Source organism: Papaver somniferum, chromosome 8 (genome assembly GCF_003573695.1).
Source record: "Papaver somniferum cultivar HN1 chromosome 8, ASM357369v1, whole genome shotgun sequence".
NCBI classification, from domain to species: Eukaryota; Viridiplantae; Streptophyta; class Magnoliopsida; order Ranunculales; family Papaveraceae; genus Papaver; species Papaver somniferum.
In genome coordinates this window covers 170,106,102-170,112,184 of record NC_039365.1, presented here as the reverse complement: position 1 = coordinate 170,112,184, position 6,083 = coordinate 170,106,102, and the positions used below count along the sequence as shown (strand labels likewise).

At 35.2% G+C, this 6,083-nt stretch overlaps 1 long non-coding RNA gene across 1 annotated transcript; it reads left to right on the top strand.

Annotated features, from left to right (window-relative positions):
- Positions 1-879: 879 nt before the first annotated feature.
- Positions 880-3,672, top strand: LOC113303941. Its single transcript, XR_003337923.1, has 2 exons — positions 880-2,395; positions 3,205-3,672. It is a non-coding gene; the product is annotated as an uncharacterized LOC113303941 (long non-coding RNA).
- Positions 3,673-6,083: the final 2,411 nt, after the last annotated feature.

Below are 6,083 nucleotides of genomic sequence, written 5' to 3'. Positions count from 1 at the left end.
ACGTATTCAATCTAAGTAGTTTAAGTCCTTATTAATTGTGATGATCAACGAGACTTGTTCTTATTGAGTTCGTATCTTGAAAGATGGATCACAAGTTTCATACTTATTAGAATTTGGATCCTCTTGATTTGGATATGACTATATTGATTTTTGAGATCGTCCAAAAACTCTTCTACGCTCAGATTCATGGACTTCTTAGTCTGAACATAATAATTGTGGAAGAGATTAGAGAAAAACTCTATATACATATAGTTCAGAATCTCTAATTTAGATCTACTTATAATTATATTATGTTTTGTCTATACAGGTTGCCAATTGAAAAAGTTGGTGGTATACTTGGTACAATTTATAAATGGTTTTCCTAGATCTGAAATTTGGGTAAATCATATCATGGTTATTTTTCTTGGGGTTGATTTGGATGGTCAATCTTGTTTTGCTATGTTGATAAATGTTATTTTTCCTTTATTGGATGAAAATGATGATATATTTGTTATTTTTGATAAGAAAATGAAAAAAAAACATGAAATTGATTGAGGTTTGTTTGTCTCATATCTTGTTCATGAAATTGGGGAAGACAATAGAATGGGTTAGGGAGGTTTTGGTAAATGTCAATGGTTTTAACCAAGCAAAAAAATATGTTGATGGTTTTGGTATTTCTTTCTGATCATCTCAACTATTCGTAGATACTTAAATCTACGGCTTTGAAATGGTGTACAAAATTGTCCGTACAATTTTTTTTTTGTGTGTTTTATATATATGTCACTTTTATTTTAGGATACAATTTAAGTCATCCACCTCTTCTAAAGATGCTCTAATAATAAATATTGAGTATATAATGAATACGAGAACCGGGCAATGTTACTCGACTTTTTATTTTTCATCTCCTTCCCTTTTTTTACGCCTCTGAGGATCGGGCGAAAACTGAGCCGACCCGAAATCCTCCCGATTCAATTTTCTTACCATTTTGATCTCCTGCTTGTTCATAGATCAATCCTAAAAACGTCAATCGAACTCTTTTTTTTCTTTAATCCTACCTAGTTTCATCGTTCAGCTTTCCGATTTCCTAATTAATCCCAATTTTTTCATCCTAAATTTTTGGCCATGAGAGGCTAATTCCTTTTTTCATAGTCTCTGATGGCTTAATAATACACAAGTTTCTTGGTCCGCTGCAATAATAAGGAGATGATTTTAAGGTTTTTTGAAGTTGGAAGAGCAATAATAAGGAGATGATTTTAAGGTTTTTGGAGTTGGAAGAAAATCTCAGTCCTTGCAACACCTAAACCCTAAACACGCCGCAAACCCTATGAGATAATGATTAGCAAGGTATTCGGTGGAGCTCAGTTAATTTTTACAGTGGAGAATTTTTGTGTAATTCAATTCACCCCTATCTGATTCTGTTTGATAGCCTCATCCCATTTTCTTTTGAGTTTGGCGGTTAATTGAGTCTGTCTTCTATCCTTTTGGTTCCTTTGAATGATTTCTCCTAAACCCATGAATTGAAATTGGTTTTTTATTCTTTAATCAGTAATAATAGTTATCATTTTAGTTCCGTGGTATTTCTATTGGAGTTCTTCTTCTTTTTGAATATATCAACTATCAAGCTTTCTTCTAATAAACTCTGTGAATTTGACTTCAGTTTTTATGTTGTGCATCTCCTTTTTCTCTATAATTTTCTAGTCCCTTTCAACCTCAAGAAAAACTATCAATCTTTGTAGCTTTGCGTATGTGCTCTTGTATCACCAGGTCTGTTGTTAGGCACGGTGATGTTTATTGATTTTACTTTTAGATTCAAACTCAGTGAACTTGAGTATTGGTTTTAAGTTGGTTTCTAGATGAGATATTGCATATATCTCATGAGGATAGAATTGCTTTCGTTGTCAGAAATGCTTTTCTTTTATTGAAAGTTCTGAGGATTTTGTCTTATGTCCTTATCTTCCGTCATGAGGTTTCTGGTTTAAGTTTATAGTTAATTTTGAGAGGCATAGGATCCATTCCTCTGGATTAGTAGAGTATTTGGAGTTAACTTCTTGTTAAGTGTGGGATTTTTTGATATTCTCTTACTTTGAATTCCATAATCCGAAAAGTTTTCTTTTCTCCTTTATCCTTTTTCTCATGCCTAATCAAGTTTCGGATAGGCTAATTTGTATCCTAACCAATTTTCAGTTATTAAAAGGTAGATTTCCTTTTAATCCCAAGCCAAACTCAGCTTTGGAAGCATTGCGGGTTTTTATCTTTATTGGAAATGTTCTAGGTCAGTTTAGGGGTGAATTCTGAATTGTATACCTTTCCTTGGTTTTTTTTTTGTGGTTTGTGGTTTTTGGTTTGCTTGAGCACAAGATAGCGGGGTAGCGGGGTACATATACAGCTGAACAGAAGATCATTGTTATTAATCCTGGTAAAAACTCCAACTTTTTTCAATTGACATCTCCAAAAGAAGCAGTGGATCATTGAAACTTTGTTGTAAAATGGCACCATCAGAGAATATGAGGTTTAGTTTTCGGCTTTCTTTCGTTATAGTGTAGTTGGAATTGGTCTTTGGTATTCAGTGACATTTATTGCGTGTTTTTTTAACGGCAGTAGTATCCTCTGGTGGATTTTAATCTTTTCTTAGCTTGTTCAGTTTCAATTATTTCAATTCATTCTATTCCAGCTAGTTACTTCTAATTTTTCTTGTATCCCATCATCATATATAGAGACGTATCTTTTCCTTACTTTTTCACTTCTCTAATGCTAAAATTCACACTGAATTTAGTAGAGTAGCTTTGTTTAGCAAGATGAAACTTTTTTTGTGGAACGTATAGGGTATAGGTACTCCTCTCACTAAGGACCATTTACAATACCTCTGCCAGTTTTATAACCCTGATATAGTGTTCCTTGCCAATACAAAATCTCCACTGTCTCTGATGGATTTATTCTTTAAAAAATCCAAGTTTCATGACTGGTTTATCATTCCATCTATGGGTATAGAAAAAGGGTTAGAAATCGCCTGGCATGCTAATATCGATATGAAATTAGTATCAGCAAAATATAACGTGTGTCATTTTGAAGCAAGTATAGGAGATGAGAAGATCTTCATCACTTTTGTTTATGGAGTTATTGATACTGATGAAAAAGTCAGGATATGGAATTATATTTCAGAAATGGCCCAGCAAGTGAATAAGCCTTGGGCTCTAATTGGCGACTTAAACATCATTCTTGACTCAGATGAAAAGCAACGGGGAAATAAGGCTAGCTCTAGCAGCAAGGATATCATCATCCAGACAATCGACTTCATAGGAATACAAGACGCGGGATATGAAGGCGCTCCATTCACATGGTCAAACAACAGAAAAGGAGAAGCAAACATATGCGAAAGAATTGACAGAGCATTGACCTCATTTCTATGGTATCAAAAATTCCCGGACACCAAGGTAATTCATCTACCTAGATTTGGGTCAGATCATACACCTATCTTATTAGATACAAACCCTGAAAATTGAAACTTCAGAAACCTTTTAGATGTATTAGATCTTGGCAATCACATTCCACTCTTCATGAGGTAGTCAAAGCATCCTGGGAATTACACTCCAATACCACAACAAATGAAAACTGAAAAAGCGGGGGTCTAACAACACCACCCAATATTTCGCTTAGCAATCTGTATGGAAAAACTCGAATATACTTTTAAGAGAATCAACTAGACTCAATCAATTAAAAGTATATCAACGAGTTTATATATCTCTTCTTGATTTGATTTACTCAAGCAAGAACTGCGAGTTCTAATCAAATACAAGGAATAACTTGGATGGTACCAAAGACCAATATCCAAGAATCAATCAATATCAATTAACAACCGAATCTTGGATTTCCAGTTGATTGATTCAAACGCACAACCTGTATTATTTAAATTATATAAAAAAATATAATGCGAAAATAAAAATAACACAGACACCAGAAATTTTGTCAACGAGGAAATCACAAATGCAGAAAAACCTCGGGACCTAGTCCAGATTGAACACACACTTTATTAATCCGCTAAATACACTATCCTACTCCAAGCTAACTTCGGACTGGACTGTAGTTGAACCCCAATCAGTCTCCCACTGATCCAAGGTACAATTGTACTCCATACGCCTCTGATCCCAGCAGGATACTGCGCACTTGATTCCCTTAGCTGATCTCACCCACAACTAAGAGTTGCTACGAACCAAAGTCGAAGACTTGACAACAAACAAATCTGTCTCACACAGACAAGTCTATCAAAGGATCAACATGTCTCCCACAGATAAACCCTAAAAGGTATTGTTCCGAATTTTGATAATAATCAAGGTGAACAAAAACCAATTTATAATCCGGTCTTATATTCCCGAAGAACAGCCTAGAGTTATCAATCACCTCACAACAATCTTAATCGTATGGTAGCGAAACAAGATGTTGCGGAATCACAAACAATGAGACGAAGATGTTTCGGATTACTTTAAATATCTTGCCAATCGGAGATATCAATCTCAAGCCAATCAATCTTATTGTACTCGTACGATAGAAGATGCAAGATTAGATCACACAACTATGATAAAAGTAGTATCGGCCTGGCTTCACAATCCCAATGAAGTCTTTAAGTCGTTAACCTGGTTTTAGAAGAAGAAAACCAAAGGTTAAAGGAGAACCGACTCTAGTATGCAAACTAGTATCACACGTGAGGTGTGGGGATTAGTTTTGCATAGACACTAGAGTTCCCCTTATACAGTCTTTCAAATCATGGTTTGCATTTAAGTTAGCTTGGTAACAAAGAAATCAATATCCATCGTTAGATGAAAACCTGATTTAGATTCAAGCTAATATTTCTCAACCGTTAGATCAAGAACTTAGCTTGTTACACACACTTGACAATGCACGCTTCTAGGTTTGTTAACCGTACCCAAACGTATGCACTTGTTGGTTCAACAATAGTTAACCAAAAGGTTAGCCATATGAGCATTCCATATCAACCACGTTCTTCTTCACCATAACTAGTTCAAATGATTTCAAATGAACTAGTTAGAGAGTTGTTCAATTGCAAGGAAATCTCATATACTACACAAGACACAATTGAAGTAAAGATGATTTGATTCACTCGAATTGGTTCATGAACTTTTATATCCGCGGTTTGAAAACTGCATTCCTTAGTCTTTTTAAGTTTGAGTTCAGAAATCATCTTCAGATATATAACCTTCTCAAGTTCGCAGACTAGGTTCGCGGACTTAAGTTACAGGGCAGAGTTTACAAACTCCAGCAGAAAATCTCGGGTATGAGAACTTCGCCGGTTCGCGGACTGGGTTCGCGGACTTAGTTTCACGCAAGTAGTTTGTCAACTCCAGCAAAAATAATCTGGCTTGAGAACTTCGACAGTTCGCGAACTTGGATCACGCCATTCTTCCGGTTCTCTTGATCAACAAAGTTCGCAAACTTTAGTTCAAGGAATAGGACTTATACATAAATGTGTTTCCACAACAATGCTTATGTCCACCATTGGTTATGTAATCTAAACTCTCATTTCAATCATTGAAACATTCTTAGAGGACGTTATACATTTGTTACACCATTTCTCGTCAAAGAAATTTTCAAGATGATGAAAACATGTCATGACTTTCGTCACATGGTAAAGATAAACTTGGTTAAAGCGAAAAGCTTACCAACTCATATTTCGAGATATAGATAGGCGAGGTAGACTCGGCTCGAAATACCAAATGCGTATAATCAAAGTCTATATATATAGCATACGACTTATTATCTCAAAGAGTAGGATATAGAGAAGATAGACTTTTGAGTGATAGATAATTTCAAGTATTCACATACCTTTTTGTCGAGAAGTTCCACCAGTTCCTTGAGTAGTTCTTCTACTTGTATGATGAATCGCCATGAAGTCCTTGAGCTCAACTACACTTTCTATCCTAGTCCGAGACTTAGCTATAATAGACTAGAAATCAATACTTATAGTTTTGATCACTAACATTGACAAACATGCTTGAGATAGCAACGCATGCGAGTTCGACCGAGCAATGCTCTAACAATCTCCCCCTTTGTCAATTTTAGTGACAAAACTCTCAATACGTATTGAATACAAA